We start from the raw sequence: 15,006 nt of genomic DNA, 5'->3' as shown, positions 1-15,006 counted from the left end.
CACACACCAGGGAAATTTGCACATACACCAAGCCAATTAACCTACATACCTGTATGTCTTCAGAGTGTGAGAGAAAACCGCAGATCTCGGAGAAAACCCACGCGGTCACGGGGAGAACATACAAACTCCATGCATACAGCACCCGTTGTCGGGATCAAACCCGGGTCTCCGGCGCTGCAAGTGCTGCAAGGCAGAACTCTACCGCTGCGCCACCGTACCACCCCAGTAGTATTTGATTCGACTCAAAGCGGGCTAAGCACTATTCACAGAACAGCAAATTTCTTGTGCCAATATTTATCCATCTCCACCAGCAAGGCGAAAGCAGATTATGCTATCATCCTCATGTCATTGCTTTTGAGACCATACAGTTTACTAATGTTGTCTTTCCTACATCAGAACTGCATTTAAAATTGACACTTTGGTGCATCTCAAGATTATTAAAGGATTTTTTAAAAAAGCACCACCAAATCTACATCACGTGATAATATTCATCACTTCCCCAAAAATAATCACAATTTTTTTTAGTTTTGTTATGCTTCCATTTTCAGTTTAGGCAATATAGTTTCTGGCCCTGATATCATCAAGGGTGACTTATGATTTGTTCCATCCAGCTTAAAATATGCTGTTAAGTCATTCATAATATAAGTCTTGCCTATCACTTATAACGGAGACGATGAAACACTTTTTCTCACAGTGGTGAGTCTGTGGAATTCTCTGCCTCAGAGGGCGGTGGAGACAGGTTCTCTGGATGCTTTCAAGAGAGCTAGATAGGGCTTAAAAATAGTGGAGTCAGGGGATATGGGGAGAAGGCAGGAACAGGGTACTGATTGGGGATGATCAGCCATGATCGCATTGAATGGCGGTGCTGGCCCGAAGGGCCGAATGGCCTACTCCTGCACCTATTGTCTATTGTCTATCACAAGAACCACTGGTGAGTTAAGAATCAGGCATCTGATATAACCTCCAGTGGAGTTGGTGCAGGAAGCTCACTGGCTCAGATCCTCCTACATCCATTGCATTCAGGAGGAAAACAGTTTAGAACAGGGATCACCTTCCGCATCAAAATCCAGCACAATGGCTAAAGTTGTCCAGAATGTCAAAATGGGTCAGTAACCAATCTCTGGCGAAGTGCAAATCCTCAAATCAGAACTGCCAAAATTAATCTTTTCACTCAATAGCCACAAAACCACGATGGAGATCTCCGATTGTCTCAGAAACTCCCTGCCATTGGCCTCTAGATCTCTTCCTTGCCATGATTATGTGCTGACTGGTCATTGAACAGCCTCACTGCTTTAAATCAAACCAAGGGGAAGTTTTCTCCGGCCTGGATGAGGACCATCCACCACACTTTCCATGATATACCTGCACAGGCTAGCTAGGATGGGAACAGAACAAGTGCAATATATAAATATACATATATTGCAATAAGGAGAGAGGAAATTTGTTGGAGCAAAACTCAGTGCCGGATGCTGTGCTGAAAATGTTAAAGAATTTTTATTTTTGGAATTGAAATCAGAGAAAATAATGTCAGCAATTGGGCTGTCAGTAATGTCAGCAAATGTCAAATCAGAGCTGCAAATTACTTTTTTAATATTGACATGAAAAAGGCTTGCATGCCAAAGATTGTCACACCATATCGCACAGGGACACAGAACCAGAATATTGGTGTCCAGAATGCTTCAAAGATTAACCTTGAACCATTTCATTGGGTGAAACGGTTATTAACTAATAGTTTTCAAGGTTTTCTTTTCTTTCAAGGATGGCAACAACAAACACAAGCCACGCTAGTATTTTTTTAATGTATTTGACTAGACAGGAACAGTAGAGAACTGAAGAAAGGTGCCCTGTCCATCTCCTCAAACTGAACTAAGAAATGAAGAGTTTAGTTTGGATTATTAATGTCACATGTACAGAGGTACAGTGAAAAGCTTTTTTGTTGAATGCTATCCAGTCAATGAAAAGCCTATACATTATCACAATCAAGTCATCCAGTGTACAGATGCAGGATAAAGGGTTTAGTGCAAGATAAAGACCAGTAAAGTCAGATTAAAGATAGTTCAAAGGTTTTCAATGGGGTGGATGGGTCCCCATGGTGAATGGAGTTATTTGGAAAAATAAGCAGCTCTATACGTAGCATAAATTTTTTTAATGATAAAAATATCGATATTTATGAAATCTAAAGATCAAAGTTAAAGATCAAAATATCAATCCAAAATAAAAATTAGATTAAGATAGTCGTTCATTTTAGTTTCAACGTCCAACAGACAAGACTAACGTAACTATTCACATATGGCATTAGGGTTTTGTGCGTCCGAGTTTCTGTAAATATTATAAATCTGGTATGCTTCCTGCCCATCAGAACAACAATGTATTGCTCAACAATTCAACCTATATTAAATAATCTTTGCTGCAATATATTTGAGTCATTTTGTGTAATAATCATTCTCATTACTCAGGTTTGGCTCTGGAAAAAGGGATAAACATTATAAGCTCCTGTTCACAAGACGGATGAAGAAAACAGGCAAATAGTTACATATATCACTCCCTTTGTCAGCAGATTAAAAAAATGACACACAAAGGCTGGTATGAGGCAGTAACTGGCCCAACACAAGAACTTAGAAAAGGATAGTGGAGAAATGGAAATAATAGATTCAAAAGCCAAAGAGACTTGTACACGTGATATTTGTGCGCCAACATTTAAGTGTCACACAAAATTCTATACAAGTTATGAAAACATTATCAGTCAGCAATATAGTACTTGTGTTATGACATATAACCAAATTAATTAATTCCATTATTATTTGCTGTACACATTATCAAGCATAAAATTCTAAACCAGTTTAACATGTTGGGATGTAATTAAACCAGGCAGAGGGGAAGAAAGGGATGATCTTGCTTTCATTTACCTGGCTTAAACAAATATTTTAAACAAATATTAAAATAGGAAACAGTTTAGAAATGAACATTTCATTATTCCTACTGCAGATATTAATAATTCTAGCATAATAGTAAAGGTTGAATCAAGTGTGTCCTTTCATGTGTGACAAGCAGGCCCAGGAACTTGCTCAAGTAGCTTTTAAAGCACCACTGTAAACCACCTTTCCATCAGCATCCCAACTACCTCATCTGCAGAAGATGAGTCCTTAGGTTGACCCTCATAATTACTTCAACCCCTACAGAATTCAAGAGGAGGCAAGTCATCCTTAACTGCAATGGATTAATGTGAAGAAAACCAAGAATGCACAAGTTAAGAGTCATTCTGATAAATAAAGTTACCCTAATTTTGGGAGTTGAAGCTCATTACAATGGATACATATGCACACACCTGCTGCCCAGGCAAGCATCGCCAAACTATTCCTAGACAAATCACTAGCATGCTTGATGGATTACAAAACGTGTTGTCAATTAATTTAAAACAAATCTGCTCTTTTATGCTCAGGCATCATCATACTGAAGTAAATTATTCCCTTCAACCAACATTCATCCAAACGATTGGCTACACCATGTTTAGAAACTTAAATATTCAGACAGGAATATCGTAGTTTAACCCTTGAAAAGCCAACAGGACATATCAATATGTCAAAACTACACATCAATGAATTAACATTTAACATCCGTGTTCTCTTATTCTCTGCTAAAACAACTTGATTGCACAGGCTATAATAATTTTGCCATCTCCAAGAAGGATTTCAATCATCCATTTTGTTAATGTACATATGTTAGCACAAAATCAATTATCACGTCAATTAACAGAAATAATTATTGGACAATCCAGTAATCAGACAACACCAAAAGTAATTCAATTCACAAAGATATTTCAAAATCAACCTCAGAATTACCATTACTCCTGACGTAACAGCATTCAGTATCAATATAATTTTACAAATGCTGAAGAAATCAAGTCACGTAGAAAACACCTCCAGGTCCCACAAAGTTAAGAGACAAATAAGAGTTCTGGTGGAAAAAAAAGTGTTGACAAAAAAAGTGAAAGGATGCTTATTGAGGATTCTATTAAAAAGACACTGAAAATGGAATCAAGCTAAGGGCAATTTAGTCACAGTATCCCTACCACAATAGACATTCAAATACTGAAATGGACATTACAGTAAAACTCAAATAGATGGGAATGTGATTAAAGATTAAAATGTACCGTGTCTGCACCTCCTTGCACAGTAGCTACTGTGAATAATTATGTATAGTTAGAAATATTGCCTAATATATTAAATTATTTCACCCAAGATGTTATATTCTGAAATAGACAGACTATAAGTACTTATTTATTGGCAAGAGCAATGAAACATATATATAGTGAGTTGCACAAGGGAATGGACAAATCCATGTCAAACTACAGCATTTTGGTTTATTGGAAATGCACTGAGGCAAGAGTGTAAATTGGAAGGTTAAACAGATAATTGCTGGGATATGCTAAAGGTGGAGAAAATAGTCTTTGAAGTAAAAAGATCCATTATGATCTTGCTGAATGGCAGAACTGACTCAATGGACCCAACAGCACCTCCTGCTTCTATTTATTTGCATATGCCATCCATCAACCTAGATAGACAGCATGGTGGCGCAGTGGTAGAGTTGCACCAGAGACCCGAGTTCAATCTTAACTATGGGTGCTTGTCTGCACGGAATTTGTATGTTCTCCCAGTGAACTGTGTGGGTTTTTTCCGGGAGCCCCAGTTTCCTCCAGCACTCCAAAGATGTACAGGTTTTTAGGTTAATTGGCTTTGTAAAATTGTAAATTGTTCCTAGTATGTGTAGGATAGTGTTACTGTGCGGGGATAGCTGGTCGGTGCAGACATGGTGGGCCGAAGGGCCTGTTTCCGTTATCTCTAAACTAAACTAAGACAATTTCTGATACCATTTAAAGCAATAAATCTTATGCAATCCATTTTTGCATTTATACCCTTAATATATAGAGACAATAGCACGTGAATATCAACAACTGCAAAATAAACTTAGCAAAATTTTACGAATACTTTGGTTTTCCTCCACATCGTTTATGGGCAAATACTATTCCCCTGGCATGTACCAAATTCTTTGGTGTCCAGACAAATCTTGAGGCCAGCCTACTTGCAGCATCTTCCAATTTACCACCAAAGAAATATTTTTGAAAATTATTAATTCAACTTCCAAGCTCAAAGAGTCAGGAAAACATATAAAATTATATTCTGCATACTAAACTATCATCAAGATTTCTTTGGGCAATGTCCCTTAAGAGCAATAAACAAATTAGTGTTTCAGAAGGCAAACGAGGCCAGTCAAGTAATTCTACCAGGATAAATAGTTACCAACTTGATAGTACTTGCCTATTCAATTAAAAAAAATATTTAAATCGATCAATAATATGAATGGGCGTGGTCAGAGAAGGAAATTAATAGCTTTGATTTAAATAGTACACCATCGCTCAGTGAACTAATAATTTCCTGAGCAAACTGTCTTTTCAAAAATTGCTCCTTCTCACTTAATCACTTCATCTACTTAAGATCTTACATTTCTTCCTCACACTGGTTCCTTCCTCAAATCAAGCAGAAATTGACGGGTGATAGTGTACGAGTTTACAGTTCATCCAAACTCCATCTTGCAGCCCATAATTCTTTATCAACTTTTCTCTGCGTCTTCCCGGTAAATCTGCCCATTCCGTTCCCTCGTCAAGATTCTTCTGTAACACCCACTGCATGAACAGTGACTCTCACTACACCACAAACACCTCCATTTCCCTTGAGATCAATGTCCCCACAATTACAACAAAATTTCTCTACTTTTCTGTTAATAACATTACGACTTTTAACCTTACACGTTCACAATCAATCCAAATCTCTCAGCACTGTACTCCTTCCAACTGCAAACAACCCTTCACAGCATCTCATTCACCACATCTGTACCCTTGAAATATCCGCCGTCTTCTCTTTTAAATGCCCAAGCTTATCTCCCTTTGTCCTTCTCTTGCTGCCCATATTTACAGTGCTTCCTCATTCCAAATCTCAGATGTGTTCCGCCAAAACTTTGAAAAGATAAGGATGTTCCTTCCTTGCAACACTGGCAGATGCCAAATATGGTCAGAAATGTGGCCCATGATTAGATGCCTGGAGTTAAAGTGACTGATATCTTACTGACTGATTTCAGCAACAAACTCAATGATCAGCATTGCAAGGAGGTGAGTTGGTAAAATAATTTGAATCATCAAAGGTGGTTAAAAGAAGTGTATTTATAAGCCATCTTTCAAGACCGTAGGAGTTTTGCTGCTAATTAACCTGAGGTGCTTTCATTGTGGTGACCTAGGAAACACACCTGACAATATGCACACAATAAGGTTCAACAAAGAGCAAAGCATTAGGCAGTCAAGTAAATTACTTTGAGGGTGCTGATGGGGCAAATAAATATTGGTCTGTATAGCAGAAGCAGATTGCTAATAAGGAAGTATTTAAAACATAGAGAAACAAAATAGGTTTACACTTTAGACTTACAGCCCTGAAACAAGCCCTTCGGTTCAACAAGTCCGCGCTGACCAGCGACCACCCCATGCACTATTCTACATACACGAGCGACAATTTTACACCTTTCTGAAGCCAATTAACTTAAAAACTTCAGTCTCAAGCAGGATCTCGACCCAAAATATCACCCATTCCTTCTTTCCAGAGACGCTGCCTGAGTTACTCCAGCATTATGTGTCTACCTTTAACTTAAAAACTTGTACGTTATTGGAGTGGGAGGAAACCAGAGCTCCCAGAGAAAACCCATGTAAGAGTAAAGAACGTACAAACTCATGCAGACAGCATCGTTAGTCCAGGATCGAACCTGGATCTCTGGCACTGTAAGGCAGCAACTCTACTGTTGCGCCATAAAGGTTAAAAGCAAAAGAAAAAAAACCTTACCCCAAAATTTAATTGTAAAATCATAAATGGAGATGAGAAAAGTGCACATAATCTTGAAGACTGAGGAAACCTGATAAAAATGTGCAAAATTGTTAACTGACTCAATTATCAGACAAAAATGTGACCATAGGGATTATAAATGGTCACTGAAAATTAAAGAATTTAGGAGGAACTTCTTGTGAAAGAATAACAAAAATGCAGAACCCACCACCGCATGTTGTGTTTGAAACAGACACCACCAATACAATTAATGGATGGTTAGTTAGGCTCCTTAATCACTTTGTTGAGATGCAAGTTCCACATAACTTTTGTTAATAACAACCAAAGTCTAAATTTTATTGCCTAGTCTCTTCATCTATCCACATTATGAATTTCAATAATGTTAGAGTAAATTGAGTAAAGTTTAAAATATAGACAACTCCTTTTTGATACTGGTGAAATAAAAGGCTGCAGATGCTGGAATCTGGAGCAAAAAAAATCAAACAAACAGCTGGAGGAACTCAGCAGGTTAGGCAGCACCTGTGATGAGAAACAGACAGACTTCATTTCAGGTTGAGATCCTTCCTCTACACTGAGAATGGAGGGGAAATAGAAAGTATAGAGAGAAGCTGGCACATGTTAGGTGAACCAGGTGAGAAAGGCTGTATGGTGCATGGAGTTAGTGTTGGGGGAGAGGGGTGGGGATAACAGATGTCGAAACTTGGTAGACAAACGTAACCATTGGCTGCAGATGATGGAATCTGATGGGCAGGGATGATGGATTATGGGAACAAATACAAGAGGTGGGTGGGCAGGTGCGAGCAGTGGAGGGAACTTATAGGAGGAGTGGGTGATGTGCGGCTAGAATGAATGAGGAAAAGCTGGGTAAGAAGATGCAGAGTGTTGTGGGAAAGAAGAATACAAGTGGCGAATTTGGATGCAGGGTATGTTGTGGGAGAGAGGGATTCACTTGGCCCATTTGGGTTTGGACACACTAGAGGCAGGAAACATGTTCCCGGTGTTGGGGGAGTCCAGGGGCCACAGTTTTAGAATAAGGGGTAAGCCATTTAGAACGGAGGCGAGGAAACACTTCTTCACACAGTTAGTTGTGAGTCTGTGGAATTCTCTTCCTCGGAGGGAAGTGGAGGCCAGTCCTCTGGATACTTTCAAGGGAGAGCTAGATAGGGCTCTTGAAGATAGCAGAGTCAGGGGATATAGGGAGAAGGCAGGAACAGGGTACTGATTAGGGATGATCAGCCATGATCACATTGAATGGCAGTGCTGGCTTGAGGGGGCCGAATAGCCTACTCCTGCACCTATTGTCTATTTCTGACACCGCTCTCCTCTTTCTCAATCTCTGTCTCCATCTGATGAGACAACGTATTCATTGACATTTACAACAAACTCCCTTACATCCATATTACTAGACATCCGTTCTCACTCTTTCTTTTGTAAGGATCCCATCCCCTTCTCTCAGTTTCTTCGCCTCGGCCTCATTTGTTCTCGAGATGAGCCATTCAACGTCAGGACAGTGGAGATGCCTTCCTTCCTTCAGAATATATAGGACTTACCTCACTGTGAGTGATGCTGCCCTCACCTGCATCTCTACCATTTCTTGTACATCACATCCCCCTCTCCCCAGACAGGATAGGGAGAGAGCCCTCTTGGATCTTACATTTTACCTCACCAGCCTTCGCATCCAGTGCATCATCCTTGGACATATTAGACAAGCGACACTGTGATCCCACCACCTGTCGCAGCTTCCCCTTCTCACCCCTTTCTATTTTCTGGGGGAGCTCTCTCTCCGTGATTCTCTGAGTCGGTCATCCCTTCCCCACCTGGGGCACTTTACCTGCAACCTGTTCCTGCACTTCAACCCTCACCACCATCGAGGGACCTAAACTGCCCTTCCAGGAGAACCAAAAATGCACATGCGCCTCTTCTAATCAAGTTTATTGCACGAGTTGCTCATGATGTTACCTCCCCTGCATTGATGAGACTAAACGCTGAATTGGCAATCACTTTGCCAAGCACCTGTGCTCTATCCTCATCCGACATGGAGCTCCCAGTTGCCAGCTATTTCAATTCCGCTCCCTATTCCCATTCCCACATGAACCTTTTTACGTTCTCCACTACCATGGTGAGGGCAAACAGAAATTAGAGGGAAAAAGCACCTTATTTAATTTCAGGTAATTCCATTTATTACTTTCTTTCCCACAACACCCCATCCCCTTACATCCAGCTTCTACATCTTCTAGTTACCTCGACCTATTAACCACAGTGGTAGAGTTTCTGCCATACAGCACTTGCAGCACCCGAGTCCGAGGTGTGATCGCGACTACAGGTGCTGTATATACGGAGTTTGTACGTTCTCCCCGAGACTGCGTGGGGTTTCTCCGAGGTATTCGGTTTCCTCCCACACTCCAAAGACATACAGGTTTGTAGGTTCATTGGCTTGGGTTTGTATACTTAGTATAAGTGTAAATTTTCCCTCGTGTGTGTAGGTCTGTGTTAATGCGTGAGGATTGCTGATCGGTGCGGACTGTGGGCCTCAGGGCCTGTTTTACAAACGCTGTATCTCTAAACAAAACTATCACATCCCAGCCTCATCCCTTTCTTCCCCTCCTGACTCCTTCCACCAATGCACTCCTCACCTGAATCCACCTATCGTTTGCTAGCTCCTGCCCCACCTTCCTCTGCTCTTTTTGCTCTCTACGTCACCATACCCATTCAGTCAAGAGGATGAGTCTTGACCCAAAACATTGACGGTCCATTTCACCTCTGCCTGACCTGTTACGTTGTTCTAGTTTTGCTCCTTCTTGATAATGCCAACATGTATCGTAATATTCGTGAGTTAAAAAAAGGCTCACACTGAAAAAACTTCTAAATCTAGGCTAAGGCTTTGACTCATAACAGTACTATTCCCAAGACACCTTAAATTAGTCAGCTCAAATGCATTTTGCAGAACTCCCATTGTCCTGGCCATATTTCTTGTTTCCCCATACTAACACTTACTGAAAGGTACCTTTTTAGAAGGCCCCAGGGTTCTGAAAAAGCAACATAAAAATGCTCCCACATGGTAGGCTGATCTAGCAGATTAAGATGCACAGTGACTGGGTTGCTTGGATTCTGATTCACCATTGAAGACAGAGGATAGAGGTGGAGGGGAGACTTTCTTTCTGGAGATCTGGGATCAGTGTTGGAGTGCGTGTGTGCCCGCAGGTGATAGAGTGGCTATGTGTGTATGTGAGTGAGAGTGCATGTGCGCGAATCAGAGAGTGCGTATGCGTGTGTGCGCGAGTGAGAGTGTGCGTGCGCGCGCGCGAGAGACATTCTTTCTGGAGATCTGGGATCAGTGCTGGAGTGCATGTGTACCCGCAGGTGATAGAGTGGCTATGTGTGTATGCGAGTGAGAGTGTGTGTGCGCGAATGAGAGTACGTATGTGCGCGAGTGAGTGTGTGCCTGCGCGCGAGTGAGAGTATGTGCGCGCGAGTGAGTGTGTGCGCGCGAGTGAGAGTATGTGCGCGCGAGTGAGAGTATGTGCGCGCGAGTGAGTGTGTGCGCGCGAGTGAGAGTATGTGCGCGCGAGTGAGAGTGTGCATGCGCGCGAGTGAGTGTGCCTGCGCGTGAGTGTGTGTGCCTGCGCGCGACTGAGAGTGTGTGCGCGCGAGTGAGTGTGTGTGCCTGCGCGCGACTGAGAGTGTGCCTGCGCGCGAGTGAGTGTGCCTGCGCGCGAGTGAGTGTGTGCGCGCGAGTGAGAGTATGTGCGGGCGAGTGAGAGTGTGTGCGCACGAGTGAGAGTATGTGCGGGCGAGTGAGAGTGTGTGCCTGCGCGCGAGTGAGAGTGTGCCTGCGCGCGAGTGAGTGTGTGCGCGCGAGTGAGAGTATGTGCGGGCGAGTGAGAGTGTGTGCCTGCGCGCGACTGAGAGTGTGCCTGCGCGCGAGTGAGTGTGTGCGCGCGCGACTGAGAGTGTGCCTGCGCGCGAGTGAGTGTGCCTGCGCGTGAGTGAGTGTGCGCGCGAGTGAGTGCGCCTGCGCGTGAGTGAGTGTGCGCGCGAGTGAGAGTGTGCATGCGCGCGAGTGAGTGTGCCTGCGCGCGAGTGAGTGTGCCTGCGCGCGAGTGAGTGTGCCTGCGCGCGAGTGAGTGTGCCTGCGCGCGAGTGAGTGTGTGCGCGAGTGAGAGTGTGTGCGCGCGAGTGAGTGTGTGCGCACGAGTGAGTGTGTGCGCGCGCGAGTGAGCGTGTGTGTGAGTGTGTGTGTGTGTGTGCGTGTTTGTGCATGCATCTGTGTATATACGACTTAGACCGAAATGCATAAGAAAAAACTGCAAATGCTGGAAAAAAGTCTAAGGTAGACAAAAATGCTGGAGAAACTCAGCGGGTGAGGCAGCATCTATGGAGCGAAGGAATAGGTGACATTTCAGGTCGAGACCCTTCTGAAGGGTCTCGACCCGAAACGTCACCTATTCCTTTGCTCCATAGATGCTGCCTCACCCGCTAAGGTTCTCCAGCATTTTTGTCTACCTTAGACAGAAATGCAGATGGGTTGGTTAGTAACTATCCACACTATAACACACAAATTAGTGGTCATGGACAATGAAAATGCCTAGGATACAGGATTAAGTCAAAGGATACAGAAAGATATAGATCCATTGCAGTAGACACAAAATGCTGGAGTAACTCATTCTCTGGAGATAAGGATGGATGACATTTCGGGTCAAGACCATTCCCATTCTTTCTCTGAAAGATGTTGCCTGACCTGCTGGGTTACTCCAGCACTTTGGGGCTATCTTTGTTATAAACCAGCATCTGCAGTTGTTTGTTTCTACATTAGATCAGTCGCAGATAAGGGAGGAGAAATGAGAGATTTTAATCTGGGCAAGTGTGAAGTGTTGCAATTTAGGCAGTCAAATGTGAGAGTAAGGTATACATTAAAGCAGCATTGATGTACAGATAGTCCAAATCCATAGCTCCCTTAAAGCAGCAACACAATTAGATAGAGTGGCAATGGCTGCCTTTGTATGCTTGCTCTCATCAGTCAGGGCATTGAGGATCGTCAGGAAGTCATGTTGCAGCTTTATAAAAAGTTGTTAGGCCACATGTGGAGAAATGTGTGTAGTTCTGTTTGCCCCATTACAGGAAGGATGTGGAAGTTTTGAACAGAGTACAGGGGAGTTTACCAGAATGCTGCCTGGATTGGAGAATAATTGCAATAAGCAGCGGTTGGACAAACTAGGATCGACTTCACTGGGGTGCGGGAGTCTGAGGCTGATAGAAGCTGGCACAGTCACGAGAGATATAAATAGGCGAGACAATCAGAAACTGTTTCCCCAGGGTGGAAATGTCAACTACTAGAGGGCATAGCTATACGGTCAGAGAGAGAAAGTTTAAAGGAGACGTGTAGGGCATTTGTATTTACATAGAGCGTGTTTGTGTCTGGAACGCGTTGCGAGGCGTGGTGGCGGCAGAGGCAGATGCGATAGTGGCTCTTAGAGAAGGAAATGAATAAACAGGAAAATGGAGAGACATGGCTCACGTGCAGGCAGAATGAATAAGTTTTAATTTGGCAACATGTTCGACACAGACACCGTGGGCCGAGAGGCCTGTTTCCGTAATATACCACACTTTCCTATAACAGTGTTCTCATCCTCGGGCGTTAGGTGGAGGATTAATCCAATCGCAACGAGAGACCAGGACAAGGCAGTACCGGCTGGTACGCGGACACAGCCTACATCACACCCACGGAAAATCAACAAAAATACTACCATCGACAGGCCTGTTGTATCCATCTCAACACGACCGGAGTCCGTTGCAAAATAAAATAATGGGTTTAAAAGACCGATTTCAGACAGGAAAAACCCCGAGTATCCTTGAACTTCAAGAAAGTATTTAGGAAATGCACCTCTCCGCCTTACCCTTCAAAAGTGCTCCCACTTCGAAATGCCAAATCAAAACTTGTGTCAGGAAACAGCTTTAAAAAAAAAAAAGTTTCAACGAGGTTGCGGACTGCCATAAAAGAATCATTAAAATCTGTTCTCTCAGACCCGCGTTCAACAAGTGATGCAATCAATGACGGTTGGAAGATGCCACGCCTCAGTGGGGGGAAAGAAACACACATACACACAAAAGGCAGACACAGGAGGAGTAGACAGAAAGTTGGCTGAGTAGAGGTGAGACCTGGTCGGGTCTCTCCTCTCCGGGAGCCACACTCACCTTGGCGACCGCCCGGGCGCTCCGCAAGTGGCAGACGAGGAGAGTGGAGTCGGTGCGGTGCGCTGGGTTAGACTGGGCTGGGCTGGGTTAGGCTGGGCTGGGCTGGGTTAGACTGGGCTGGGCGGGACGGGACGGGACGCAGCACAACGATGCCCCTGACGGGACCAGGCAATCTCCTTCCCCTGCCTTGCGCATGTGCCAGAGACCAACAGATGCCGCCGTCAATCCCATCCCACTCAACTCTGAACCGAGAGCTACCTCTGCGAAGAAGAACTTTTCTCCCGCGGCGAGAATTAGCCGAACAAAGAACCGAACAAGGTAAAATGTCACGTTCGGAATTTAAACTCGCCAAATGATTTCGGCCCGGGCCATTCCAGCGGCCCTGGAGGAGCGAGTTGCCAGCGCAGGAACGTCACGTTCAAGTGTCAAGTCAACAGTGTGTTAATTGTCTTATGTACCGACAAATGAACAATGACATTTTTGGGGAGAAGGGATGAGCGACGTCTCGAGTCGGGGCCCTTCTTTACCCATTCCTTCTTCCCTGAGTTACTCCAGCATGTTGTGTCTTTATTCGGTGTAAACCAGCATCCACAGTACCTTCCCACACAATTACATTGATACTTGCAGCAGCAGAGCAGGCCTCCAAACGCAATATAGACACAAAATGCTGGATGGAGCATCTCTGGAGAGAAGGAATAGGGGGTCGGGTCGGGACCCTTCTTCACTCCAAACACATGGATAATATAGCAAACAAAGTTCAACAAATTAATAATCCCAAAACTATCAGACGTCTTAAGTGCAGCCAAAGACAGTCCAAAGTTAATCTTCAACATTTTATTACATGCTATCAAAGTTTCTGCAGCTTTATGGTGTCGATCGTGTTAATTTGTAGGGGGAAACCTGTTGACAATAGTGCATCGGAGGGGTTTGGGGCCGAGCCCTTTGCCGTTTGCTTTCTATATTTAGCTCTGAAACAATTGTACAGAGAGCACCACAATGACAGGCCCTTCAGCCCACAATGACAGCGCCGAATATGATGCCACGATGAACTAATCTCATCTGCCAGCACGTGATCCACATCACTGCATTCCACGCATATCCATGTACATATTTAAAAGCGTCTTCAACATAATTTTCCACCACCACCTCACCTGACCATGCATTCTGTGTGTGTAAAAAAAAATGCTCTTGCACATCTTTAAATTTTGCCCATCTCGCCATAAAATTGTGCCCTCTAGTCTTAAGATTTTTCCACCCTAGGGGGGGGGGAAAGGGTCCTGACTGACTACCCTTTCTATGCCTTAAGATTGCAGAAAAGCTTAGGGATGTTAGGTGTTCATCCAGGACACACACATCCACTGACCTCTTCATGCAGCCACGGTATGTCCATTGCTTATTCACTTGAATTTCTGGTCCATGGTGGCCCCAATGATGGTGTGGGTCAGCAATGCAGAGTTTCACTGAGATCTGCCATTTGTATACAAATATGGCAGAACTGTGTGGTTTTAAAGTAATCTCCAGGCTGTGTGTTTTCCAGCTCACCTTATTTCTTGCACTTTTGCTGCTTAACATACATAGTAATACTTTGAAGCTTTGCCAGTTTAGCACTTCATTTTTTAGGTATGCTTGATGCTGTTCTGTACATGTCCTTATGCACTATCATTGAAACTGGGTGGCTCCTTGGCTTTATTTCAATAGCAAATTAAGAGAATTTCTAGGCCATGTGATTCTGCTGGAATTTCTACTGCTTCTGATGGTTCACAGCATCTCTAAAATGCCCCAATTATGAGCTACCAGGTCTGATCTGAGGTTATGTGTAGGAAGGAACCGCAGATGCTGGTTCAAACCGAAGATAGACACAAAAAACTGGAGTAACACAGTGGAACAGGCAACATCTCCAGAGAGAAGGAATGGGTGACGTTTCGGGTCGAGG

The 15,006-nt window shown here is 43.5% G+C and overlaps 1 protein-coding gene across 1 annotated transcript in view; it reads right to left on the bottom strand.

Moving 5' to 3' along the window:
* The window catches only part of LOC116977873 (elongation of very long chain fatty acids protein 4-like), a 47,978-nt gene extending 34,823 nt beyond the window's left edge, over positions 1–13,155 (bottom strand). Inside the window, exon 1 of the mRNA XM_033028727.1 lies at positions 13,074–13,155. The gene's annotated coding sequence lies outside the window, so the exon portion shown is untranslated. The remainder of the gene's footprint in view (positions 1–13,073) is intronic.
* Positions 13,156–15,006: the final 1,851 nt, after the last annotated feature.

The sequence above is a fragment of the Amblyraja radiata genome, chromosome 10 (assembly GCF_010909765.2).
Source record: "Amblyraja radiata isolate CabotCenter1 chromosome 10, sAmbRad1.1.pri, whole genome shotgun sequence".
NCBI lineage: Eukaryota > Metazoa > Chordata > Chondrichthyes > Rajiformes > Rajidae > Amblyraja > Amblyraja radiata.
This window is presented reverse-complemented; position numbering and strand designations above follow the sequence as displayed.